Here is a 27867-nt window from a genome sequence, read left to right as displayed (position 1 = left end):
CACCCTGAGGTAGCAACTTGTGAAACATGCCGCATGTTGCTGAAGACGTCCGTGCACCACACCGCAAAATGTGATAAAGCGTTATTAAAAGCTGTTCTTAAACTTTGACCATATAAAATGAAATAGCATAGGGCACATACTGCCAGATTCTATATAGCGCACCTAGAGATCCACGCAAAAATCCAGATATATTCTATAACAGTGTGTGTAACTTAATTGGCTTAACAAGCTAATCAGTGTTGATAACAGCACTTAACAAGCAATAATGAGCACTAATTGGCAATAATTTATAATGCTTCTTATGGGTTTTGGTATTGGGTTCCACCAGGGTTTCAAATGGTGGAACTCGATACCGAAAACCATAAGAAGAACCACAAATCTCCTCCAATTCAGAAAAGAAATGAAAACCTACCTCTTCAAAAAATTCTACAGCTAGTCACAAAGATATTGTCGACTTCCTTTCAAATCTACCCTTCAAAAACTATATGAATAAACATCACCAAGATTCTACAACTGAACACAAAAGCTACCACTACCTTCTCCAAATCTATCGCTTCAAAAACTCTATGAATAACCACATGAACTATAGATGCCCTCTCCACATTGCTCAACACTATTGTAACTCCACCAAAATGTCAACTGTAAGCCACTTTGAACTGAAGTTTATTTTTGGATAATAGTGGGATAAATAAATAAATAAATAAATAAATAAATAAATAAATAAATAAAGTGTATTCTGCAATGAACTGCACCTAAATTCTGAAGTGCCCAGTTCAAAAGATGCATGGCTATAACTACATTTACACATGTAGTTATAGAATATGGCCCAGTGCACATAAATCTACACATAGGGATTTACATCACATTTTCATTGTGGAGGAGTGGCCAAGTGGTTAGAGCACTGGTCTTGCAGTCCAGGGGTGGTTGGTTCAAATCCCACTGCTGCTCCATTTGATCTTGGGCAAGTCACTTAACCCTCCATTGCCTCAGGTACAAACTTAGATTGTGAGTCCTCCTGGGATAGAGAAAGATCCAAAAGTACCTGAATGTAACTCACCTTGAGCTACCACTGAAAAAGGTGTGAGCAAAATCTATATAAATAACTAAGCATATTCCATATACTGCATCTATTCTATATTCTGCTTAGGCAGAAATGTTTACTGTGCAGATTTTTTAGGCAACCTATATAGAATCTGGCCCATAACGTATAATTACTGACAACTGTAAGCTCTTTGAGCAGGGACTGTCTTTCTTCTATGTTTGTGCAGCGCTGCGTATGCCTTGTAACGCTATAGAAATGCTAAATAGTAGTAGTAGTAGTAATTTAGTGATTGTTACCTCCAATAATTGATTGTTAGCACCTGACTAATTAGTTTACACGCGGATCTAGAATCTATGCCCAAATCTGGCAACTTAGCCAGAATTTGGCAGATACTGCCTAAATGCAAATGTCTTATACATGTGCTGGGGGAATGGGTAGGACATGTGTGGGGCTCCAAATTATGCACATAACTTACAAAATACTGTAATTTATTTGTGTTCCTGCTGCATTTAGGTGCCGGCAGTTGCACCAGGTCTATTACTAGGGTAACTACAGGCTGAATTCAAGCACATAAGAACTCTAAGGGAGTGATAGGGAGAGTAGATGGCATGGAGGCAGACTGGATAGGCTATATGGAGGGGCATAATTGAACGGGGGCGCCCATCTCCGGGGACGGCCCCGAGAATGGGAGGAGTCAACCGTATTATCGAAGATGGGCATCCATCTTTCGTTTCGTTAATACAGTCGGGACCGGCCAAATCTCAACATTTAGGTCAGCCTTCGAGATGGTCAACCTAAATGATGAGATCGCCGGACTTAGAGATGGCCGACCTCGGTTTTCGCCAATAATGGAAACTGAGGCCGGCCATCTCAAAACCAGCCAAATCCAAGCCATTTGGTCGTGGGAGGAGCCAGCATTTGTAGTGCACTGGTCCCCCTCACATGCCAGGACAGCAACTGGGCACCCTAGGGGGCACTGCAGTGGACTTCCTAAATTGCTCCCAAGTCCATAGCTCCCTTACCCAGTGTGCTGAGCCCCCCAAACCCCACTACCCACAACTGTACAACACTACCATAGCCTTTAAAGGGTAAAGGGGGGGCATCTACATATGGGTACAGTGGGTTTCTGGTGGGTTTTGGAGGGCTCACATTTACCACCACAAGTGTAACAGGTAGGGGGGGATGGGCCTGGGTCCGCCTGCCTGAAGTGCATTGCAGTACCCACTAAAAACTGCTCCAAGGACCTGCACAGTGCTGTGATGTAGCTGGGTATGACATTTGAGGCTGGCAAAAAATGTTTTTAAATTTTTTTGGGGGTGGGAGGGGGTTGGTGACCACTAGGGGAGTAAGGGGAGGTCATCCCCGATTCCCTCCGATGGTCATCTGGTCAGTTCGGGCACCTTTCCAAGGCTTTGTCATTAACAAAAAGGGACCAAGTAAAGTCGGCCAAATGCTCATCAGGGCCACCCTTCTTTTTTCCATTATCAGCCGAGGACACCCATCTCTTAATCATGCCCCCATCCCGCCTTTGGTACACTGCCGACACGCCACCTTGAACTTTAGCCGTCCCTGCAACGGAAAGCAGTTGAGGATGGCCAAAATCGGCTTTCGATTATACCGTTTTGGCCACCCTTCGAAAATAAGCTAGATGGTCTTTATCTGCCTACACTTTTCTATGTTTCTATGATGCTGTGTTACATTAATATTCCATAACAGAACTTGGGCACCCAGGTGTCATTATACAATAGACTTCCACTACATTTCCTTGGAAGGGCTTGCCTAACCATTAGGCAAGACTTAGGTGCAAGACTTAGGTATTTGCCTAGGGCAGCAAAGAGCAGCTGCTCAAAGCAAAACAAAAGGTACAGGCAGCCACATAGACTCTAAGAACCATCAGAACATATTTTAACCTGCATTTTTATAAAATGTTTGTGTGATGATCTTGACTGTTGAGTTTAATTATCAAATCTTGGGGGGGGGGGGGGGGGGGGGGGAATTCAGGGTAAGACTAAAGATTCACCTTTGCCCAGTACTGAAGCATGGGCTTTTGTCCTCTGTGTGCTGAAATGGAGACACCTGGTTGTACACTTGCCGCCTAATCGGTAGACGCTGCCTAACTCCTCAAAAATGATCTCCTTAAAGAGTGTAACACAGTAAGATTTAGCATTACAGAGCTTTTCAGTATATCAGCTTATTCCTACTTCTTGCATTTTTCACAGAATAGGGAAAACTTTGACTAGAAAATACAAAGATTTCACAGAAGCATCAGAGTTACAATTTCTCTTCCAAACTTCCAGCGTCAAGAAAAGTATAAAATAAGCTAGCTGGGGGGGGGGGGGGGGGAGGGGAGGGGAGGGGGTGAAATGTTTAACGGTACCTTGGTTGCCCTTTACCAGATTCTTTTTAACAGATTTAACACCCTTCACAGTTCTCGATCAGCAGTGGCAAAATGTAACTCATAGAGGACCTATCGTGACATGTGGCGCGATATCATGGCACAACGTTCCAGCAGCTCCAATAAAGCAAGAAAAAAAGGTTTGTTTCCTGCCCTGCAGAATGCATCAGAGCCGCAATTTTCACTTTTAATACTACTGGGCATAGCAGCCAAGCTCTATCGGTGCTGTGAGGCGATTTCCATTCTATTTAGCACACCCAATAATTTTGGAAAAGTTGGCTCTTATGCTACTGGGTCCTGCATCAAGCAGCAGTCTGTACACAGCGCACATGGGCTGTCAAAGTTCCTCCAGCTTTATCGCCACAAAACACAAACACCGCCGTTTAAAGTCAGAACGTGCAACAACCACTGGGAACAGGACGTCGCTTTTGTTTCCAGTAAACTCAACAATGTTCTAACCGAGCAGTCAAACCAGCATATGCAGAAGAGGGGGAAAAAAGCGGCTTACTGTGAGAGCTTTGCAAGAGATCAAGAACAAGTAATGGGAGGGATGGGGGAAAAAAAAGAAAAACAAACGCTGGAGCGGTTCTAAAGATAGCTAAGCACAGAACAGTCTCACTTACTTACTGTATTCCGGTCTGCAGAAGTATTCCACACAAAACATCACCCTGCTGCTTTGTCCAGCTGCCAAAAGCTGGGGAATGAAATGAACAGCTGTTTCCTCCCAGCGTCGGCTGTGCTTCTGAACTAATCACATGCCCCTCCTCTGATAAATCTCATTGCACTGCCAAGAGGTCAGATTCTGAGGAGTGTTAGTTTCCTTATGAGAAAGGCTTTACAGAACAGAAGCGTTCTTCTGAAGCATTTCATTGTAATGCAGGACAGACTTTTCCCCATAAATGTTAGATTTCTTCTCGTCTCTTTTCTTCTTTAATAAATAAATTGAAACAGAGACAAACCTCTACGATGGTCTAAATTGGGCACCTTAAGCAGAGTTCTTGAAACGTTTCTGTTCTCACCAGTACTTTGGCTCTGGTCTTTTTACCCTATTGTCATTAGGTTGGCTTTGTGTGAAAGAGACACGGTGAACTGTGTCTTGCAGCATTGATCTTTCATTTCAAGAAAAATGATGTCAAAGCTTTCAACAGGAAAAGCACTAACTAACTAACTAACTAACTAACTAAATAAGGCTATCTTTCATTAAAAAAATTTTTTTATTTATTTAGTTAGTGTATAAATAATACTGTACACTTAATTTCTTGTGGGGTTTTCCTTTATTCTGGTTTTCTCAGGGGTTGATGTTCAAAGGGATTTATACCCTGAAAATTTTAGAATGTCTGACACCTACTTCCGAGAAACAGAAGAAACCAGTCTTCGCAGAAAAACCACAGTAGACAAAACAGCGAAGATGACAAAAACAAAAAACAAAAAATGGAAAATAAAAAATAAAAAGATGAAAAAGATGACACTTCAAAAAATATGAAACTTAAAAATCTTTATTAAACACAAAAATATATTGCAGGGTAAAAGAGAATAGGACTCGACACAGCTGTGTTTCGGCCGGAGAGGCCTGCGTCAGGAGTCTTCTCACCATGCAGAGTCTCTTACTTAAATTTATACACCAGAGGATTCTAATCGATGTATGACACAGCTTGTAGTAAGGGTATATCTAAAAACGTTTATATTGCTGAATCTCAGATTATCTATGTATAAAGTTTATAAAACTCACATATCCTCGCAGCAGTATGGAATGAAGCTGTGCGAACTTGGCGTTTCTCGTCTGTATAATCCAAAAATAAAGGTTACAATTGGGAGATACTACAGACATTATAGTAGTATATACCATCTGGATAGCGTCAGGTTGGAGCGAAAGTAGAGCATGAATGGTTCCTCTAACTCTAGGGATAGTAGGCAACATTCAATTGCTCTCTATATAGCTATGTGATTTAATTTAAGGCAGCAAAGTACAGTGCGTTCTCACAATTTGCATTATCAGTATTCGCTATTTCATGCATCTGCAGAGGTGCAAATAGAGGTTGCAATCTGTCATTCGAGCCCCTGGTTTAAGGCATTTAAAGATCGCACCACTCTGTTGTAGTGCGCCAATGCCAAGAGCGATTTCAAACACAAGCCTCATGGTCTATAGAGCCCGAAAACCTCACGCACTTAAAGAAAACAACTTGAATTACATGTCAGTCCATTGGAGATGGAACTGCAAAGCTTGGATGACAACCAAATTATTCTGGGATTGGTTCAACAATTTGTTTCATTCCAGAAGTTGAATGCTATCTCCACCGTAAAAATCTTGCCTTTAAGGTACTGCTGATTTTGGATAATGCACCAGTATACTGTGGCATAGACCTCGAAAATGCTCCCCCCCCCCCCCCCCCCCCCCCCCCCAGTCTCCGATGCTGAAGTTCTCTTCATGCCCCCAAACACAAGACTTTCAAGTGCCACTACATGCAGGAGCTTTACAGCAAGGCCTGTAAAGCTTTAGATTCCAACAAGGAAACCACCATGCTTGATTACTGGAAGACAGTGACAATAAACAATGGCTTTTTTTTCATCCATTTGGATACAGAAAGTGAAAGTGCCTTGGTGCTTTGTAGCTTTTACTATATGAGACGTGGGGTAAGGAATAATATATTGTAGAGGAATATATTCGAGTTATTCCCCAAGTTTTCCACGTCATCACTGTGACCCCTGACGCAGGTGCTAGTCACCGAAACATGGCCCGTGTCGGGTCTTTTTGTCAAGGCTCATTCATTAAAGAACTGTGTTCCATTTTTAAAGGCCCGTGGTGCAGTTTTTTTTGTTTGGGAAAAAAACTTGGCCAGACTATGTAAGAAACTTCGAGGGCTTTGAAGGTGTAACACAAAACACGAACAGAAATGTAGACAACATCATGCACTTCATGCAAAAAATCTGCCGAGAATGCTTCGAGGACATGACGCAAGAAGATGTTGAGGAAATTTTGACAGAGATTGCAACAGAGCCCAGCAAGGAAGACCTAGACGAGATGGCACAGCAAGGCATCACGGGCAGCGCTAATGATGAAGAAATGGCTAAAACTCCAAAAATCGTGAGTAGCCAATTATCAGAAACAATAAACTGAAATATGGCCTAGGAAGCATATCTAATTGTACGCCCTATGTTCACATATCACATTCTAAACAGCAAACAATCAAATTTATACCCTATACTGCAGGACTATCACCAATATGCAATGCAAATTTATTATCCAGAAATTGTTTAAGATGGGCAGGATCATAAAAAATATGTCTCAAATTATTCAACTTAATCAAACATTTTACAGGAAAATGGAGAAAAAAAATCTTCACCGTTCTGAACCACACATTAGCACAATTCCAAAAAGGTCTTGTGCCTCTTCTGGGTCTCCTTACCAATATCAGGAAAACATCATACTTTTTGCCCTTTAAACAGAGACCGCCCGATATTTAGCACTATTTAACTGTTCAGAACAGATGCTGACTGGTTAAATAGTGCTTAACCAGCTATCTGCCAATATTCAGAAGAGGATAACCAGCTATCCTCTGACGGATATTCGTGGGTAGCGGCTGACAGATAACCAGTTATATCACACAATATTACCAGCTATCTGCCAATTTTTAAATCGGGTTTGGCAGTCATATTTGGCCATGTCAAACCCTGATAAATCTTTGGCCGGTTTAAAGATAACCGGCAGTGTCTGAATATTGACATAGCCGGTTATCTTCAAACTAGATGAAAACCCCCCCGGATAATCAATGCTGGTCACCGGAAACAAGCCGGGTTCAATGTGGATTGCAGGAGACAACCCGGTTATCTCCCATGAATCTGCACTTCCTTAACTGCAAAGGTCTAAAATACAAATTAATGCACGCATCAAACTTTACCTACTTAAGCACACAATTATGGAATGCACTGCCACGCAACTTAAAAACGATCTACAAACTAATGAACTTCCGCAAACTACTGAAGACCCATCTCTTTAACAAGGCTTACCACAAAGATCAACCAATGTGAATTTACACATAGACAGAACTGTCGTACAATTTCTGCTTGTTATACTACTATCATGTTTTTATCATTTTCATTTTCCACAAAATCCTTCTGTACACTAATTGTATATCTATATAAATAAATCCCACCTTGAACGTTCTGAAGCTCACTGCAACGCAGTGAAGCATTGAACTCCTGTAGTCTTCTTAGGCTAGGCTATCAGGACCAGTCACCCTAACTCATAGACCCGCCCTCAGCCACGCCCCAAGCCATGCCCCATCTGTACATAAAACGCTACCTCAACATTCTGAGGACAACCTGCTGAAACCATCTGCACACTCCCAAAACAGTTCGTTAGTTCATGGTGGTGAAGCCTTCCAACTCACCATGTCTCTCTGCCCCGCCCTCACATCAAACGTCATGACGTCGAGGGCGGAACAATGACGAAAGGATCAGATACACTCCGCGAGACCATTAAAAATGTTACTGCTAGCACATCTTCCCCGGGAGGTAAATAAACGATCTGCTTTTGCTGGACTGAACTCTTCAGCACATTCCAAGGGAAAGAAAAGGCACGGAAGGATCAGATACACTCCCCAAGGCCATAAAAAAGTTACTGCTCACACATCCTCCCCGGGAGGTAAATAAACGATCTGATTTTGCCCGCACTGAACTCTTCAGCACATTCCAAGGGAAAGAAAAGGCAGGGAAGGATCACATAAACTCCCCAAGGCCATAAAGAAAGTTACTGCTCGCACATCCTCCCCGAGAGGTAAGTAAACGATCTGATTTTGCAGGACTGAACTCTTCTGGAATTGCCTCCGGAGAAGGCACGTTTGAACTCCCACCTCTGGTGGACGGGGCGACATCAGAGAAGAGAGGGGGATGGAAGGGGGGCAAGGTGAGAGGGAGGGGGGGCCTCAGACCACAGAAGTGGGGGTGGAAGGGGGTCCTCACTCCACAAAGGGGGGGGTGGGGGCACCCCTGACAGAGGGGGGGGGGGGGACAAACTCACTCACTCTATCTCTGTTTTGCGTACTCTATCTCTCTATCACACACACAGACACTGTCTCTCACACACTCTCTCACACAGACACACACACACTCTCTCTCTCTCATTCTCTCTCTGACACACACACTCTCTCTCAAACGTACACTCCAAGGAAAACCTTGCTAGCACCCGTTTCATTTCTCACAGAAACGGGCCTTTTTTACTAGTCTTCTAATATATTTCCACCACTCATGATGTATTGTAACCCACATTGAGCCTGCAAAGAGGTAGGATAATGTGGGGTACAAATGCAATAAATAAATAAATAAAATAAATAAATAAATAAATATTGGGGCCACAATCTCTAAATTTGAAATATAAACGAAGAACTAAATTTTTATCAGCTTCAAAAACAAATGAGACTAGGAGAGTAGCACGTGTGTCCACAGTATCCTGCGATGTTTCCAAAACCTACGAGATGTTCAAACTATCTGGTGAAACTGGGACCTCAGCGTGATTTCCAACCTGGTCCACAATCCCAGGTGACATTCTTTTGTTATGGAAGATAATAGTTTCTATTCACGGGGGGGCAAGGATTCACTAGGTAGATGTAAAAGTTCTTGCATATATGTCTTAAACAGTTCTCTCACTGAAAATAGCATGTAATTAAACTCTGGAATTCATTGCCAGAGAATGTGGTAAAGGCAGTTAGCTTAGCGGAGTTTAGAAAAAGTTTGGACGGCTTCCTAAAGGAAACGTCCATAGACCGTTGTTAAATGGACTTGGGGAAAATCCACTATTTCTGGGATAAGCAGTATAGAATGCTTTGTACTTTTTTGGGATCTTACCAGGTATTTGTGATCTGGATTGGCCACTGTTGGAAACAGGATGCTGGGCTTGATGGACCTTTGGTCTGTCCCAGTGTGGCAATACTTATGTACTTATCTTTTGGAAAGTTGAAGAATCTTTAATTGGTAGCATGCAAATAATTTTCTACACATTCCATTTTGTATTGCAAGTCTAATGAAGATTTCATCAATTTCACTTGCCCTTCTCTTAAATCCTTAATTTCTGCTCTCAAACTAAACAGAATTCCACAATTTTCCATAGCACCAGATTCCAGCTGTGTGACTTCATCCATAGGAGCCAACTTTTCAAAATTATTGGGGGTGCTAAGCCCAATGGAAATGACCCCTCCCTGGACACATACAAGGAATTTTCTCAATATTGGGGGTGCTCTAGCACCCACAGCACCCACAGAGTCGGCTCCAATGACTTCATCCACTGCTCCCTCCACCACACTCACTCGATTACTTACAGTTTTAGTGAGGTTAGTGATGGCCTGCCAGACAGAGGTCGACATAATTTCTGCTGGAACTTCCACCTTCACAAAATTCTCAAGTTCTTGTTCTCGCACATTCAAACCTCCAGGGGACACCCCCATGGCTGGTGCAGTTTTATGCACATTGCTCCTACTTCACTCACCAAATAAGTGCTAATGGACTGGTATGAGTTTTCAAATGGTATATCTTCTAAACCAGCCCTGTGTAAAAACCATCTTAAAATAAAAAAATGTCTCGCTATTTGCTTTCTAACAACAGTAAGAGCAGGAGGCCACCTTAACCCTAGTCCCTGAAGAAAGAATCTTGAAACCCGCGGAGTCGGGCGCGTTCAGGGGAAGGTCAATTGGCCAGATATTCTATTCAGATATATGACGAGGCATTGAAGAAATAGCACGAAAGAAAATTCATCTTATTGACTTTTTGATAGTATTGCCATTGATGAACTTTGAGGTTGGCTTGCACTAATATACACATTTTGTATTTTAAGATGGTTTTTACACAGGGCTGGTTTAGAAGATATACCATTTGAAAACTCATACCAGTCCATTAGCACTTATTTGGTGTTTCATTACACATAAAATGAGTAACCCGAGCAAATTAATGAAGTTGTACCGAGAGTAAAATCCTTGGAACTGGTTTCACAAAAGAGAGAGGAAGAAGTTAAGACTTTGGAAATTAAAATTGATAAAATGGATCAAAGAATTGTGAAGTTAGAAACATTGCAACCAATGATGGTAAAGGACTTGACGAATCTCAGGCAGAGAATGGAACTGTTTGACAATTATACAAAAAATCACAACCTGAGATTCGTTAATTTTCCTCGTGTGTCAAGTGTTACTCCTCTCGAGATGTTAAAACGTTACCTGCATGATATTTTGAATATACCGGATCAGAATCTACCACCATTTTCTTATGCATATTACATACCAGGGAAGGACATGAAATCAATAAATGATCAGCCTATAGATGTTTCTCTTTTGCTTGAAACTTCTGACTCTGAAGTAGCAACTGCCGCCGCTTTGGTGGCGACGGTTGCACTATTGCCTGATAAGGATTGGATCTTCCGTCTGTTTTTTCGAAATAAGGATAAACCCTTTATAGGGTTTAAAATATTACTTTTTCCTGATGTCTCTAAGGAGACTAGACGACAGAGGAAACAATTTTTGCTCCTTAAGCCTGAAGTTTTGCACTTGGGGGGTACCTTTTTTTTAAGATACTCCTGCAACTGCATAGTGAGGCTTGAGGGGAAAAAGTATGTATTTACAGAGCCTGCCCATGTTTCTGCACTAGTTAACTCGGCGAAAAAGGAAAAGCGCTAAAGTTAAGATATTAACTCCACTTACCAGAGATTGCATTATCCTATTTGTAGCATGTTATGTGTTACTTTTCCTTGGGGGTTTTTTTTCTCCCTGTATTTTCCGAACTCTTGAATCTCAAATTATGACGAGTGTCAAATTTCCTATCATGAACTTTCAGATTTGGTTATTCTAAACTTGATTATTAATTAATTGATGCTTTTTCCCAACAAGATGTTTCTTGTATAATAATGTTGAAATGAATAAATAATTTTTTTAAAATGAGTAACTCGATGAAAGAAGTGCTACACCACTAAGCAGCAGAAAGATTCTGTGTGCTCAAGATAGTGGGAATATCTGAGGGTGCTCTAACTAATATATAAGAATTTTAGAAACACATATATATTACGGCAATACTATACTACACACTATTAGTATTTGGATATGTACTTGCAGTAGGCTACTGAGATCCTGGTTCCAGTAGAGTATTATATTTCATTTATTTACCAGAAATTTGTGGATACTTTTTGTATCGTCCTACTTCACTCACAGCATTCCCCAAACAGGGAGGGGCTGCTCCAGGCAACAACATTCCACCCAACTACTTCCACACCCTGAGCAGCTGTCTGTGTCATCGGGGAGCTGCACGCTAGCGGCTGTGGGGGTGTGCAGCCTGAGTGAAACACTTTCCCCAATCCGTAGTTGATCCCTCTGTCCAATCATAGCTGCAGTGAGTCCACCCCTTTATTCTATAACTGGTTGCCTATATATTATGTGCGCATGCTCTGGCGTGTTTTCCATCTGGGTGGGGACAGAATACTGTTTGCTTCCTGGAGTCTCCATGCAATTTGCGAGTATATAGCGTTCTATTATTCGATATGTATAATATGATGATTGTATAGTAGTGGATGATATTATTGATGAATGTTTTGATTTTAGAGTCATGCAGTTTGCGAAGTTCGTTCTCCTGAAGACGCCTTTCTGGCGAAACATGCAGCATGTTGGGAACGTGTAAGCACTGAACAGTTGACGTTGAACAGCACGGTTAAGCACCATTTTCATGATTTGAAGCACCAACACGAGCAAAGATAAATAGAAAAAAGAAACAAAGATAACGAGGATTCATATGGATCAACAGCCAACTTTTTTCGCTGGGATACCTAGCAGCACGATACATCTGATAGCATAAGCTAAGTACCATCGCTATTATCATTAGCACTGCATTGACTAAACTATATATTGTGCCTTTACTAATTGGTAGGTAGGGAGGGCTGTGCAATGATGGTGGCTCCCAGTGGTACGTTTTAAGCTGTTTTATGGCTGTGTTCCATGCGTTGGCATTCTGAGCACATCACACACTATTAAACACCATTTAAGTATTTATTCTGAGTTAATATGGTAGGTTTCTAGCACTTTGTATATGCCTAAATGTAGATGCCATTTGTACATCTAAATTCATAGAATACTGGCTTGTAAGCGGGTAAGTGCACACATGCATATCTCCCAAACTCCTTATACTCATCCCCCAGTCTTCTCTGCTCCATCTTCCCTACACCATACCCCTCTCAATCTCTTTCCTTTTGCCTATCATACCTTGTTTACCTTTCCATGTTCAATTCACATATTCTTAAAACCTTACTATTACTATGTTTATTTACAATTTGTAATATTCTCCTTACAATATTTTGTAATTCTATTTACTATGTAAGCCGCATTGAACCTGCTGTGTGTGGGAAAGCGCGGGGTACAAATGTAATAAATAAATAGCAGCTGCACACTCAGCGCTACTTTATAATGTAGGTGTACAACTTGCATAATGCATAAATGGAAGGGAGTATTCACAGGGAGGAGCATGGGCAGGCCATGGGTGTGTCTAATAGTTACATAGGCAATTTACAGAATACTGTAAGTTAGGCACTTAAATGCTGCATTTGGGTATGCCCACTCATGCCTGCCATAGTCTTGGATGTGCCTAAATGTAGGCATGTCAATGCCAACTTTAGCAAGTATTTTAGAATTGCATCTTGGAGCACAGATACAGTTATAGAATTGGCATTCAATGCTTAACATTGGCAATTCTATCAGCGGCGTTCCTAGGTCGGCTGACACCCGGGGCGGATCGCCACTGCGCACCCCCCCCCCCCAGGATGCAGCGGTGTCCATCCCCCTAGGGTGCAGCATGACACCCCCCCCCCCTCCCCGGCACATCAAGCTCCCTCCCCCGGGTGCATTCTTGGCTGCTGGAGGGTGCAGAGAAGTAACCTATTCCAGGGCAGAGGGAGCAGGGAACCAGCGGAGCCGACAGGCGCGCGGCTGCTCTCTGCACCCTCCAGCAGTGTGCACCCAGGGCAGACTGCCCCCACCGCCCTGCCCTTGCTACGCCACTGAATTCTATAATAGAATGCCACAAACTTTGTGCCTAGATGTAGCATGCTGAGCATTAATTCTATAATGGCATTGTAGGAGCAAAATAAGCACTATGAAGATAAATGGGATTATAATACATGGCACTATCCGGCATTAGCTTGGATCTAAGAGGGAACACATTTGCTTCTGACACTTCACTCACTAAAGCTGGTTTTACCAGAGACTTATTTGTTTTAGAATTTATGTTAAGTGTCAGGTACCCCAATAACATCCTAAAAAGGGTTGTATCTGTATGCGCCCAGATTCTGTTACAGAATGCTAGCATAAGTAGGTATCCGGACTGTCCGGCTCAGATCTATTTCTTCACTCCCTCATTACTACTACTACTACTTAACAGTGGCGTACCAGGAGCGGGGCAGTGGGGGCAGTCTGCCCCAGGTGCACACTGCTGGAGGGTGCAGAGAGCAGCCGCACGCCTATCGGCTCCGCTGGTTCCCTGCTCCCTCTGCCCCGGAACATCAGGAGTCTTGTGGCTAGTGGCGATGATAAAATATGATAATCAAGTGACCTGATGAAGAGAACTCAAGTCACGAATGAGAAAAGTGCAGACAAGGATTTTAAAATGGTCTTTAAAAAGACTGTTTGTTAAATGATCCGTCTGACGCTGCACGTTGCAAAAACAATTACAATGTAAAAGCCATCCGGCCGAAATACAACGTTGTGTCGAGTCATTTTTAGAGTCATTTTTAATGTGGAATTTTGTTATTATTTGTTTGAATATTATTAAATTTTGTTTATTTTAAACTTAATTTCAGGTCCAATTATTGGATAGCCTGGCTCATATTCCCACCTTTTTGTTTCTACTTTACGTGCCGTGGGATCTATTGAGTTCTCCACGTACGTGGATTCTCTTTCGACTATAGTCTTGGATTTGCCATAGTCTTGCATTTGTGAAGCTATTTGCAAGCTTATTGGCTTTAAAAGGAGCACCCTTTGTCAAAATGCTGGATCAATATAATATAATTGTTTAACCACAAGGACAGAACACATGATAGTCAAATGTGTGACATGCAGTTATTGTTATCAAACTATTTAGTCTTATTCTGTATCACTCAAATTTATTTTGTGTATGCGGGGTTCATGGCATTCTCCTGATAATACTTTTACTAGCATATGAGACATATCAGTTAGTAGGATACTCAAGTATCATTGTAAAAATAATGTAATATAAAATTATTGCATGATGCATAACATAATGGAATACAGTTACATAAGTACATAAGTAATGCCATACTGGGAAAAGACCAAGGGTCCATCGAGCCCAGCATCCTGTCCACGACAGCGGCCAATCCAGGCCAAGGGCACCTGGCAAGCTTCCCAAACGTACAAACATTCTATACATGTTATTCCTCGAATTTTGGAGTTTTCCAAGTCCGTTTAGTAGCGGTTTATGGACTTGTCCTTTAGGAAATCGTCCAACCCCTTTTTAAACTCTGCTAAGCTAACCGCCTTCACCACTTTCTCCGGCAACGAATTCCAGAGTGTAATTACACGTTGGGTAAAGAAAAATTTTCTCCGATTTGTTTTAAATTTACTACACTGTAGTTTCATCGCATGCCCCCTAGTCCTAGTATTTTTGGAAAGCGTGAACAGACGCTTCACATCCACCTGTTCCACTCCACTCATTATTTTATATACCTCTATCATGTCTCCCCTCAGCCGTCTCTTCTCCAAGCTGTATAGCCCTAGCCTCCTTAGTCTTTCTTCATAGGGAAGTCGTCCCATCCCCGCTATCATTTTAGTCGCCCTTCGCTGCACCTTTTCCAATTCTACTATATCTTTCTTGAGATGCGGCGACCAGAATTGAACACAATACTCAAGGTGCGGTCGCACCATGGAGCGATACAACTGCATTATAACATCCTCACACCTGTTTTCCATACCTTTCCTGATAATACCCAACATTCTATTCGCTTTCTTAGCCGCAGCAGCACATTGAGCAGAAGGTTTCAGTGTGTTATCGACGACGACACCCAGATCCCTTTCTTGGTCCATAACACCTAACGTGGAACCTTGCATGATGTAGCTATAATTCGGGTTCTTTTTTCCCACATGCATCACCTTGCACTTGCTCACATTAAACATCATCTGCCATTTAGCTGCCCAGTCTCCCAGTCTCGTAAGGTCCTCTTGTAATTTTTCACAATCCTGTCGCGATTTAACGACTTTGAATAACTTTGTGTCATCAGCAAATTTAATTACCTCGCTAGTTACTCCCATCTCTAAATCATTTATAAATATATTAAAAAGCAGCGGTCCTAGCACGGACCCCTGAGGAACCCCACTAACTACCCTTCTCCATTGTGAATACTGCCCATTAACCCCACTCTCTGTTTCCTATCCTTCAACCAGTTTTAATCCAAATAGGACATTTCCTCCTATCCCATGACCCTCCAATTTCCTCTGTAGCCTTTCATGAGGTACCTTGTCAAACGCCTTTTGAAAATCCAGATACACAATATCAACCGACTCCCCTTTGTCCACATGTTTGTTTACTCCTTCAAAGAATTGAAGTAAATTGGTCAGGCAAGATTTCCCCACACAAAAGCCATGCTGACTTGGTCTCAGTAATCCATGTCCTCGGATGTGCTCTGTAATTTTGTTTTTGATAATAGCCTCTACCATTTTCCCCGGCACCGACGTCAGACTCACCGGTCTATAATTTCCCGGATCTCCCCTGGAGCCTTTTTTAAAAATGGGCGTTACATTGGCCACCCTCCAATCTTCCGGTACCACGCTCAATTTTAAGGATAAGTTGCATATCACTAGCAGTAGCTCCGCAAGCTCGTTTTTCAGTTCTATCAGTACTCTAGGATGAATACCATCCGGTCCAGGAGATTTGCTACTCTTCAGTTGTTGTTGTTGTTGTTGTTGTTGTCACCACAATTTCATTGTAATATCCTGCTCACATATATCTTTTACTTTGTGTGCACACTGGTGTGCCATCAGACCTAATCAGGTGCACAATGTAAAAAAAAAACACTGCCTGATGCTTAGGACCAGATCAGCACATAGACTGTGCTCTCAGCATCTCACAGCAACAAGAGACACCAGTGGAGGCTTTCAAACACATAGGGGGGATCCTGTGCAGTCACACATGCTCATCTTTCCTAGCTACAACATGAGCCTCATTATGGGAATTAATGGGTAGCAGAGAAGGTACAGCCAGTCCCTGCATAGTGTTGGAAGAAGCAGCAATAGTCCCACAGCTCAGCAGGCAGCCACAAGCCTCATCTTTAGCCATAGCCAAGGTAGCTAATAGAGTTGGCAGCCTACCTGGCATGGATGTCTGCTTTCTCTTGCAGACAGTCAAAGTCCAGGAGTAGGGAGATCTACCGTTATGAAAGAACAGGATAGACAGAGATCCATGTGCAGAGAAGGGCGACGAAAATGATAAAGGGGATGGGACAACTTCCCTATGAGGAAAGGCTAAAAAGGCTAGGGCTCTTCAGCTTGGAGAAAAGGCGACTGAGGGGAGATATGATAGAGGTCTATAAAATAATGAGTGGAGTTGAATGGGTAGATGTGAAGCGTCTGTTCACGCTTTCCAAAAATACTAGGACTACGGGGCATGCGATGAAGCTACAATGTAGTAAATTTAAAATGAATCAGAGAAAATTTTTCTTCACTCAACGTGTAATTAAACTCTGGAATTCGTTGCCAGAGAATGTGGTAAAGGCGGTTAGCTTAGCGGAGTTTAAAAAAGGTTTGGACAGCTTCCTAAAAGAAAAGTCCATAGACCGTTATTAAATGGACTTGGGGAAAATCCACTATTTCTGGGATAAGCAGTATAAAATGTTTTGTACATTTTTGGGATCTTGCCGGGTATCTGTGACCTGGATAGGCCACTGTTGGAAACAGGATGCTGGGCTCGATGGATCTTTGGTCTTTCCAGTATGGCAAATACTTATTTACTTATGTATTTATGTGCATGTGTGGTAAAGTGTAGAAGATAAGAATGGTGCGGGAGATCTGCAGGGTGAGTAAGGGTAGGTGGGCAGATGGAGTTAGCTGAGACTGAAGTAAATGAAAAGGATGGGAAAGTGATGAGAAAGCCTTCATTACTTGAGTGCAGGGCCAAAACATGGCTAAAGCTCAAGGAAATGAAATTCTAGTGACATTTATTACAGGGGCTACACAGCCCCTCCATAGTCCTTCCACAGGACACAAATCCTGCCTTTCAGGTGCCAACCTGGAAAATGGTACCTGCTGAATCCTAGTGCTAGGGCTGAGGGAGGCATTAGGGGATTTTGTGCCCTGGGAAGCTATCATGGAAATTCTCTGACACAAAAATGACTCATACATTAAAAAAAGAGGGCTTTGAATTCTGCAAAGAACAATAAACTATATCTCATTTTATCCCTGAGAATGTCTACATATGTATCACACAAAAGCAGGCACAAATAGGCAATTTTATAACTAGGTGCTCATCGTTAAGTGTCTCTTTACATATGTACAGTAAATGCAGAGAAAAGTAGGCCTTATTCATGTAAGTGTCCCAAGCATTATTCTATAAAGGCATCTGTAAGTGCTATAGCATACAACTGCACGAGGGGAATCCATGTGGACGACGCATGGATGGGGCCTCCAGTTATGCACATAATTTACATTTGGGCTCTCCCATTTACACTGGGTCTATGGCCAGTGGTAATGCAGTGCATAATTGTAAAGTGTTATGATGCTGGTTACACTAGTATTCTATAACTGAATCTGGGCACCCAGGTTTATTTTTATTACATTTGTACCCTGTGCTTTCCCACTCATGGCAGGCTCAATGCAGCTTACATATTATATACAGGTACTTATTTGTACCTGGGGCAATGGAGGGTTAAGTGACTTGCCCAGAGTAACAAGGAGCTACCTGTGCCTGCAGTGGGAATTGAACCCAGTTCCCCAGGACCAAAGTCCACCACACTAACCACTAGGCCACTCCTCCACTGTTACAGAACAGGCTCTCACCACACAAATCAGGGTACCTAAAAGGAGGTGCCCACATATAGAATTGCCATTATTTGTAACCCCATTTTCTTGGAGTACCTGAGAGTCTGACACTACCAGGATGGAGAAGCTGTGTTTGCAGAAGCGCTGGTTGTGTGAGCTTCTGGTTCCCATGGTCTGGGACCATTTGCAACTCCAGGGTTCCATTGGTGCGATGCTGGAGGTTGTGCCTTGGGTAAGGACTCGCATGTGGCCTTTCTAGAGGGCCCTGCTGTCTTGGTGGCCTCTGGTTTCTTAGGACTTCCACCATCCTTTGCCTCTTTCACCCAAAATGCAGGTCAGTCTGTTCTGGTGGGACAGCCTAGTTCACCTCCTAAGGGGGGTGCCATTGGATACACTGCAGTGGGTGTTGGTCATCATGGATGCGAGTCTCCTTGACTGTGGAGCTCATTGTCTGGGTCACATGACGCAGGAGACCTGGATCCAGCAAGTGTTGCATTGGACTACCAATCTCCTAGAGTCCCATGTGGTCTACCTGGCTCTGTTTAACTTTTCTGCTGCTCCTTTTGGGGAAAGATGGTCAGAGTGAAGTCACACAATACCATGACAGTAGCTTATATCAAAAGAGTGGGAGACACCAGGAGTCAGGCGGTAGCCTTGGAAGCAGCGTACTTCTGTCAGTGGGCAGAGAGATACCTGCAGGCCCTCACAGAGGTCCATATATTGTGGGCAAGGTCAATGAGCAAGTGGATTTTCTGAATCACGCTCTCCTGGATCTAGGAGAATGAGAGCTGGGGCATCAGGCCTTTCAATTCATTCTGGCAAGGTCTGGTAGAAATGAAAGATCCAGATCCCTTCTGGCTTATGGTTTCGCCATTGAGAGGAGGCACTTAGAGAAGTGCAGATTTTCTCCCACAGTGTTTTCTATGCTGCTTTGCTCTCAAAAGTCCTCCATGTCCCTAGCTTAAATCAGGATTTGGAACGTTTTCGAAACCTGATGTGAGGGGCGAGCACTATCACCCTGGAGGGTGCAGGTGCCCAACATCCTGGGGTTTTTTACAGCAAGTACTTGACCAGGGTTTGGCATTGGGCTCCTTGAGGGTTCAGGTTGCTGCCCTCTCCAGTTTTCAGAGTAAGGTGAAGGGCACATCCCTTGCCTCACATGGGGAGGTATCCTGTTTCCTGAAAGGTGTGGCACATTTGCACCCCCCAATGCGTCCTTCATTTCCCCTATGGGACCTCAGTCTAGTTCTCTGGGTGCTGACTGAGGACCTGTTTGAGCCTCTGCATTCAGTCCCCATTAAGAGTCTCACTCTCAAGACAGTTTTTCTGGTCACGATCACTTTGGCTAGAGGAGTTTCGGAGCTACAGGCTCTGCCTTGTCTGGACCCGTATCTTTCCACTGTGGAGGACCCAGTCTCCTTTCTCACGGTCCCTTCCTTTCTTCTGAAAGTGGCCTCTCCATTCCATATGAATCAGGAGGTTTCCTTGATTTCTTTTCTAGTGGAGGGCTCTGCTCTAGCCCATCATAGACTCCACAAGCTGGATGTCCGGAGGATGCTGCTCTGGTAGTCCTCTCTTTGGCTGGCCAGCACTGAATAATAACTTGGTTGGTCAAAGTCAAACCAGCCAAAAGTAAACTGGATATGCAATGCTGGTCACCAGAAATGGCCTAGCATTCAATATCCGGTTTTAGCGCCGACCGTGGGAGTTATCCTGGCTAACTCCCACGGTCTGAACATCAGTCTCCAAGTGTTTATTTCAGTAGGATTTAGCACAGTAGAGTCCCGGATTATTTGTATTCAAATTTAAATCACTATTCAGCCAAATACGAAGAATGTACTTGGGGCATTATTTGGGACTGAATCAAATTGAATATGAATATTTGGTACAGCCCTAGATGATACTAGGGATGATCATAGAAAAATGTTCCATCTCAACAGAGTCCATAGATTATACTAAAAATAGAATGGTTTGTGATCCCTATGAACTCACAGCCAAGTTTTTCTTTGCCCCTTTTACTGGATATTGCCCTCCCCACTGTGCAAGGCATCCAGGACACTGAGCACATGTGTCTTTGCCTCTTGGTCACTTAGCCAAGTAGCCTTTCCTTTTTTTATGGAAAGGCAACATTAATAGGACATTATATATTGTGTGGTCATTTAGCCTATCAACATCTATCTTCTGGATGGGGAGGAACCTGCATCATAGTTGAGGTATATCCACACTTGTCCATATATCATTGCCATGATAAGACCAAACTATGTCCACATGTGTCTCACTTAAGACTTCCTATTTATGCAATGACCAAGAGAGAATTAGAAGAATCCAGGATTCCAATTTTATAAACCCGTCACCAGATGGTGACATGATATGAAGAATCTTACCCCCGTGGAGTAAGGAACTGCAAGCAAAATACTAGCCTATGGCATAGCTCAAGTCATGTAAATTATTAACAAGGAAATGGAATAAATGCATGAATTTATTATACAGATTAGACTTGCTTTAAATTAACTACTCTCTGCCCAAGGAGGTGTTTATGTCATAGTTAATACCAGCCATTCTGTGTACATTGATGATCAATCACAGGCTCTACTGCATTCAGCCACCTATCTTTTTGTACTATTTACTAAATAGCTTGGATCTGATGCTTCTTCAGTCTCTCTTGTGAGACTGTAACTTTTCAGTGTCACACTTTTAAATCTGTACAATGGATTACTTTTGATTCTTAAGACTGTATCTTGTAGTGAACCTCTATGCTAAAGGTTTGTTGTGGTCATAAGGCACAAAGTAGAAGGAAAAATATCTATTCAGCAAAAAGGGATTTTGAGGATCAAGACCAGTGGCTCATAGAGAGCCACCTGCTTAAGAAAATTCAGAGTTGCTTATGACAAAAGAGTTTTGGGCCAGGATTTTAGCACAATGCTCTACAGTTACTGATTATGTCCACTTCCTGTGTATATTGTACTCAAAACCTTATTTGTTACTCAAACCTTCTTTATTAAAAACTGCACCTGTTTGTATAGTATTCCACCTTTCTTTGCTTGTATTTTACTCAAACCTTCTCTGTTAAAAACTGCTAGAGCAAGAAATCCATGTATAAAGAATGGTTCTGTAACTTTTTTCCCATAAAAAATGGTTTGCTTAATTGTAACTCTTTCCAGTAAATAAAAATGATGAATTGAGATTAAATGTTTTTCAAATGCACAGATGTTGCCATGTGTTTGTGACATACTGCCCTTCCTGTATGGCTCAGGTGGAGACACATTCTATACCAACACTGTGATAAAGTCACATCCAGGATGGTTGGGTTAAGGCAGTGTCAGTTTGAAATACAAGTCCCAGAAGGCATTGCAAGCAAGGAGCCAGGGGGTGAGATGAGGAACCTGGACTGGACTCCTGGCTGCAATAGGGGAAGACATGGGTGTAAGCTGGCAGGATGTGTAGATTGGCTGCCACTAGGGGGAAAGAGAGTTAGGAAACCCTGTGTGCAGGAGCTCATCATTAGTCTAATGCTTAACTCAGTTGGTATGGGTGTGGTGGAAGCTAATGGAAGGAGAATGATTGGTTGTGGTAGGAGAAGCCAGGGATTGATTAGGCAGGTGAGAAGGAGTCCCAGGGGAGTTAAGCTCAGGAGGAGAGAAGAAGTGAGAGAGAAGCAGTTGCAGGGAAAATCCCTTGGGTGTGAGGAAGTCTCTAAAGTATTGAAACCTCCTGAAAGTAAAGGCTGCTTTGTGATTTAACTGGGATGATGAACGGATTGAACTGTTTGTCTTGGGAATTGAACTACTGTGGAATTGAACTACTGTTTATTGTGCACTGGATAAAGAGCCCAGACTGAAGCTGACTGTGAGCCTGTATTGAATCCTGGTAGGTGCTGATAGCCTACTGCTTAAAGGGGACTATTTGCCACATACTTTCAGGTGTCTTACATGTGCTTAAGATTAAAGGTGAATGCTGCTGTTGGAACCGTGTATCAGGTCTACTAGAAACCTGCATGGAATAAAAGCCTTAAAATTGAAGTTGCTGATGGAGATTTGTTTTCTTGACTGTACCAGGAGCCTGTGGCTGAAGGAGATTGTTCTGTCCTTGGCTGCACCTAGAGGCACCTACTTACAACACACACACTGTGATTACCCTGTCTGCTAGATCACACACTCTCCCTCACAAAAAATTCACAAAGTTCTATTTCACATTTCAAATCACTCTCTCTAAAGATCTTTTTACCTCATTCCTGAAAGGTGACCTAATTAGTGAATGAGGGCTTACATTGAGAGAGAGAGAGAGGGGAGGGTAGAGGGGCCTGTGAGTGGTAATGTAACTAGTAGTTTTATCATCAGAAAGCCAAGAAGCTGAGAAAGGGGGAGGAAGGGGGGAATCTGTGGATCTGGGCAAAACTCTGCTTTCTTGAACTACATTACAGCCTTTTGATTCAACCATTGCTATGCAGAGAGAAAGATGGTAGCTTGTTTTCTTTTGGCTCAAAGCGCACAGGAGAAGGAGGAAGGAGGCTTTGGCTTTTCAAATCTCTTAAACTGCAGTCATACAGTTCTGCTTATTTCCAAACTGATGGCTTGCCCTGAGAGCATTTCAGTGTTTCTAAAACAAAAAGCCTTTTAAAACAGTCAAATGTTGAGCGACTGTGCCCAATTTTTAGAGTTCTACAAAACACAGTTTATTTCCCCCTGCCCTCAGTCTGAAGACTGAAATGCCTTTCATTCCTGAGAGGTAATGAACTATGAAGTTCTCAAATAGGAGGCTGAGTCATTCACTTTTGGTTGACTATAGTAAAAAAAAAAAGAGCTGCGAAAATAAAAGTAACCCAACTGTGCATGCTCCTTTGTGGTTATAGGTGGTGGTGTCTGGTGACTGAAACGATTCCCATCATGTAATTTATACTACCCGCCCCAATCTTGGATTTGTGATGTCACTTCCTGTGAGACTGTGGGTGCCACCATTTTGAATTTGTGCAATCCAGAGTTGCCATCATCTTGAAAAAGGGGTGTGGCCTTGGTGAAGTTATGACATCACTTCCTGAGATATCACCAAAAGGAGTGGGGTTTCTCCAAAGACAAGCAGGCTGATATTCTCACAAGTGGGTGACGCCACGTCGGCACCGGAGGATTTTAAAGCAAAATCTAAAAATCTCTTCTACGGCGTTCTGTCGCGCGAGCGATCGCACTGCGCATGTGCGCACACCTCTTCCCGCTCGCTGTGCGGACACGCCCCTCAGTTTTTCTTTTTCCGCGTCTGAGGAGACACGGAGTTCGTTAGTGCTTCGTGTTTTCTTCAGGTCCTCGGAGTAAAATCTCTTTTTTTATTTTACCCTTTTGGGTATTCTTTATTTTTTTCATTTGTACTCTTTTGTCGCGCCTCTGTTGTCGCTCTGGTGTTGGTGAGCTCTCAAGTCTCCCCGAGCCCCACAAGGCCCCAGGAAACAGCCGAGCACCCCGAATCTTCACCCGCGGCGACCGCCGTTCACCGAGGGTTGAGCCCTCAGCTGCGGGCGGCCAGCAGGACTGCTGGAACCGCGGGGTGACAGCTGGCCTGTCTGGATGTGAGTACACAGTTCTTGGGGAAGGGCTTAGTCGGGCGGCTGGCTGAGCACTGGGAACAAACACAGTCTGAGGGAGGTGGCTTAGCCACGGCCAGCTGAGCACTAGGAACCAACACAGTCCTCACAGGAGGTAGCTAGCAGGACGGCTAGCTGATACGAGGAACAAACACAGTCTTCAAAGGAGATAGCTAGCAGGACGGCTAGCTGCCACGAGGAACAAACACAGTCTTCAAAGGAGATAGCTAGCAGGACGGCTAGCTGACACGAGGAACAAACACAGTCTTCAAAGGAGATAGCTAGCAGGACGGCTAGCTGCCACGAGGAACAAACACAGTCTTCAAAGGAGATAGCTAGCAGGACGGCTAGCTGCCACGAGGAACAAACACAGTCTTCAAAGGAGATAGCTAGCAGGACGGCTAGCTGACACGAGGAACAAACACAGTCTTCAAAGGAGATAGCTAGCAGGACGGCTAGCTGCCACGAGGAACCAACACAGTCTTCAAAGGAGATAGCTAGCAGGACGGCTAGCTGACACAAGGAACAAACACAGTCTTCAAAGGAGATAGGCTTCTGAAACACGAAACGGAAGCACTGGACTCCTTCCATGGCTCCGTTTAAATCCCCCGCTCGTTCCTTCGCTAATGCCAGCTGGGACCAATCCCCTTCGCCCAGGCAGACCTAAGGGCCTGGATTGGCTCTCCCGCCCAGCGGGCGGAGTCTCTCAGGGGGGTGCGCCAATCCGGCGCAAGTAGGCGGAGCTACCTCGCTGGCCCCGCTCCAGCGAGGAGAACGAAAACGCCGGCGCCGCCATCTTGGCCGGCGGTTCTCCTTCTTCGAGACCGGCGCTTGCCTCTGTGGATCGCCGGCCTCGGAGCGGCCGGCGGCAGCGCCCGATCCCCTAGGCAGACTATCACCGCCCTCCCGGGTCCCATGGGCGCCCTGGCTCCCGCTCCTGTCCGCGGACCGCCAGGTAAGGGCCCGGAACGGGACAGTATCCTCCCCGGATGACCCCTTTTCCCGGGGCCCGGGCTTGGACAGATACCGGGCGTGGAAGGCTTTGACCAATTCTGGAGCATGTACATTAGCTACGGGTTCCCAGGAGTTGTCTTCGGGACCAAACGATTTCCATGATAGCAAATAATACAGTTTTCCCCGCCGCCACTTTGAATCAAGAATCTCTCCTACCTCATACTCCGGATCCGGGGCCACCTGGAGATCTTCCTCTTGGGATGGGTGCGGGTGCCACCCGGACCCCCGGAACCTCTTCAATAACGAGACATGGAAGGCGTTGTGTACTCGTAGGGTACCGGGTAACCGCAACCGATACGTTACTGGCCCAACTCGTTCTTGAATCGCAAATGGTCCCGCATATCGAGGTCCCAGTTTTCGGGAAGGCACTTGGAACCTCAGATGCTTCGTGCTCAACCATACCTTCTGTCCTGGTTGGAGCACTGGGGCGGGCCGCCGATGGCGGTCGGCAAAGATCTTATCCCTGGTCGCGGTCTTCTGTAATTGTTCCCTAGCCATCTCCCAGACCTTCTGTAGGTCGGCCACGACTTGGTCCCCCGCCGGTGTTACTGCGGTAGAAGGGAACGGCCCTGGAAGCCGAGGATGTCGTCCGTATACCAGGAAGAACGGGGACTGTCCTGAGGATGAGTGGTCACTTTGGTTATAAGCGAACTCGGCCCAGGGAAGTAGAGAAACCCAGTTATCTTGTCGTTGGTTAACAAAAGCTCGCAAGAATCCCTTCAGTGTCTGGTTAATCCTCTCAACCATGCCGTTGGTTTGAGGATGGTAGGCGGATGAAAAATGGGTCTCTACTCCCAAGGCCGTGCACAAGGCTCTCCAGAAGCGTGAGGTAAATTGAGGTCCTCGATCACTGATGATCCGACTGGGCAGCCCATGTAGTCGAAAAATGTGATGAATGAAGGCCTGGGCTAGAGAGGCTGCCGAAGGAAGGCTCGAGAATGGGACAAAGTGAGCCATCTTTGAGAACCGGTCTACTACAACCCAGATCACGGTATGACCCTGGGAACGAGGTAAGTCAGTGATGAAATCCATGGATACCTCCGACCAGGGATTGGTCGGTACGGGTAGTGGTTGTAGGTCTCCCACGGGGGGTCCTCCTACTGGCTTGGTCCGTGCACACACCGGGCACGAGGTAACAAACTGGAGAATATCTCGTCTCATCTGTGGCCATTGATAATGTCTCGTGATGAATTGGAGAGTCTTTTGATACCCGAAGTGCCCGGCCCATCTAGACGAGTGTCCCCAGTGCATGACCTTTCTCCGATCGGCGGCCGCCACGAACTTCTGGCTCGGTGCGACGTCCCCTGTAGCCGCACTGAGACAAGCGGGATCTAACATCGGATGAGTCTCCTTGGTCTCTTCCGGGACCTCAAATGCCCGAGAGAGTGAGTCTGCCAGAGTATTCTGGGACGCCGCCCGGAACACTAATTGAAAATGAAACCTGGCAAAGAATAATGACCACCGAGCCTGTCGGGGATTCAGCCGCTGAGCCTCTTGGAGGTATAGGAGATTCTTATGGTCAGTGATGACCGTAAACCGGTGTTCCGCTCCCTCCAGCAAGTGTCTCCACTCCTGCAATGCCAATTTCAGGGCCAAGAGTTCTCTATCCCCTACCGTATAATTCCGTTCGGCTGGGGAGAATTTACGTGAGAAGAAGGAGCACGGCTGGCGCCGACCCTCAGGGTTGATTTGAGAAATGACCGCCCCGGCCCCTAGGGCGGACGCGTCCACCTCTACAATAAAAGGTTTCTCAGGATCGGGGGCCAGCAGAATTGACGCTGATTCGAAAGCCTCTTTTACCTGACGAAAGGCCGCTTGCGCCTCTGGCGGCCAATCCCTGACCCTCGCGTTCTTTTGGGTGAGCGCCGTCAACGGTGCTGTCAATCGAGAGTACTGGGGAATAAACTGGCGATAGTAATTAGCGAAGCCCAGGAATCGTTGTAGGGCCTTCAGTCCCATCGGTTGCGGCCACTCTCGAATGGCCCGGAGTTTGTCTGGCTCCATCTGTAACCCCCCTGGAAGCAGGATATACCCTAAAAAGGGTAAGGACCGCTGATGGAAGGCGCATTTACTGAGCTTAGCAAATAGATGCGCTTGTCGTAAGCGGTGCAGCACCGCGCGAACATGGCCCGGATGCTCCATGGGGTCCTTAGAATAAACCAGGATGTCGTCCAGATATACAATCACCGTGGAGTTTAGCAAATCCTCTAGCACGTCGTTGATAAGACGTTGAAACACCGCAGGGGCATTGCAGAGGCCGAACGGCATCACCCGATATTCGAAATGTCCCTCGTGGGTGTTGAAGGCCGTTTTCCATTCGTCCCCTGACCGGATTCGCACTAAATTGTAGGCCCCCCGCAAATCCAATTTAGTGAACATCTGAGCTCCTTGCAGTCTGTCAAAGAGCTCGGGAATGAGCGGTAGAGGAAACCGATCTTTCACGGTGATGGCATTTAATCCCCGATAGTCAATACAAGGTCTCAGGGACCCATCCTTCTTGGTAACGAAAAAGAACCCTGCCCCGGCTGGGGATGTAGAAGGCTGAATGAACCCTTTTCGCAGGTTCTCACGGATGTATTCTTGCATCACCTTGGACTCTCCTCGGGACAGTTTGTACAGTCGGCCCCGTGGGGGTACCGTATCCGTCTTCAGATTAATGGCACAGTCAAAAGACCTATGAGGCGGTAGCACCTCCGCTTCCTTAGGATTAAACACGTCTGCAAAGTCTCTATAATCCATAGGCAGCGAGCCCAGTTCAACCTGTCCCTCGTTGGGCAACATATTTAAGGCCGGACAGCTGCCAGCCCGACCTTTACAACAGGTCTCCTGACAGGAATTACCCCAGGCT

General features: G+C 44.6%; 1 protein-coding gene across 6 annotated transcripts in view; it reads right to left on the bottom strand.

Annotated features, from left to right (window-relative positions):
• The window catches only part of RASGRP3 (RAS guanyl releasing protein 3), a 290955-nt gene that overhangs the window by 206484 nt on the left and 56604 nt on the right, over positions 1-27867 (bottom strand). For 4 of the 6 annotated variants that reach the window (XM_030196499.1, XM_030196504.1, XM_030196505.1 and 1 more), the window contains exon 1: positions 4065-4153. The exons of 1 other annotated variant lie outside the window; for it this stretch is intronic. The gene's annotated coding sequence lies outside the window, so the exon portion shown is untranslated. Of the gene's footprint in view, positions 1-4060; positions 4154-27867 lie in introns of those variants that run through there. One more of the 6 variants, XM_030196500.1, reaches the window with a different exon arrangement.

Source organism: Microcaecilia unicolor, chromosome 3, assembly GCF_901765095.1.
Source record: "Microcaecilia unicolor chromosome 3, aMicUni1.1, whole genome shotgun sequence".
NCBI classification, from domain to species: Eukaryota; Metazoa; Chordata; class Amphibia; order Gymnophiona; family Siphonopidae; genus Microcaecilia; species Microcaecilia unicolor.
The sequence above is the reverse complement of the archived record's forward strand: the minus strand, read 5'-3'. Positions and strand labels throughout refer to the sequence as shown.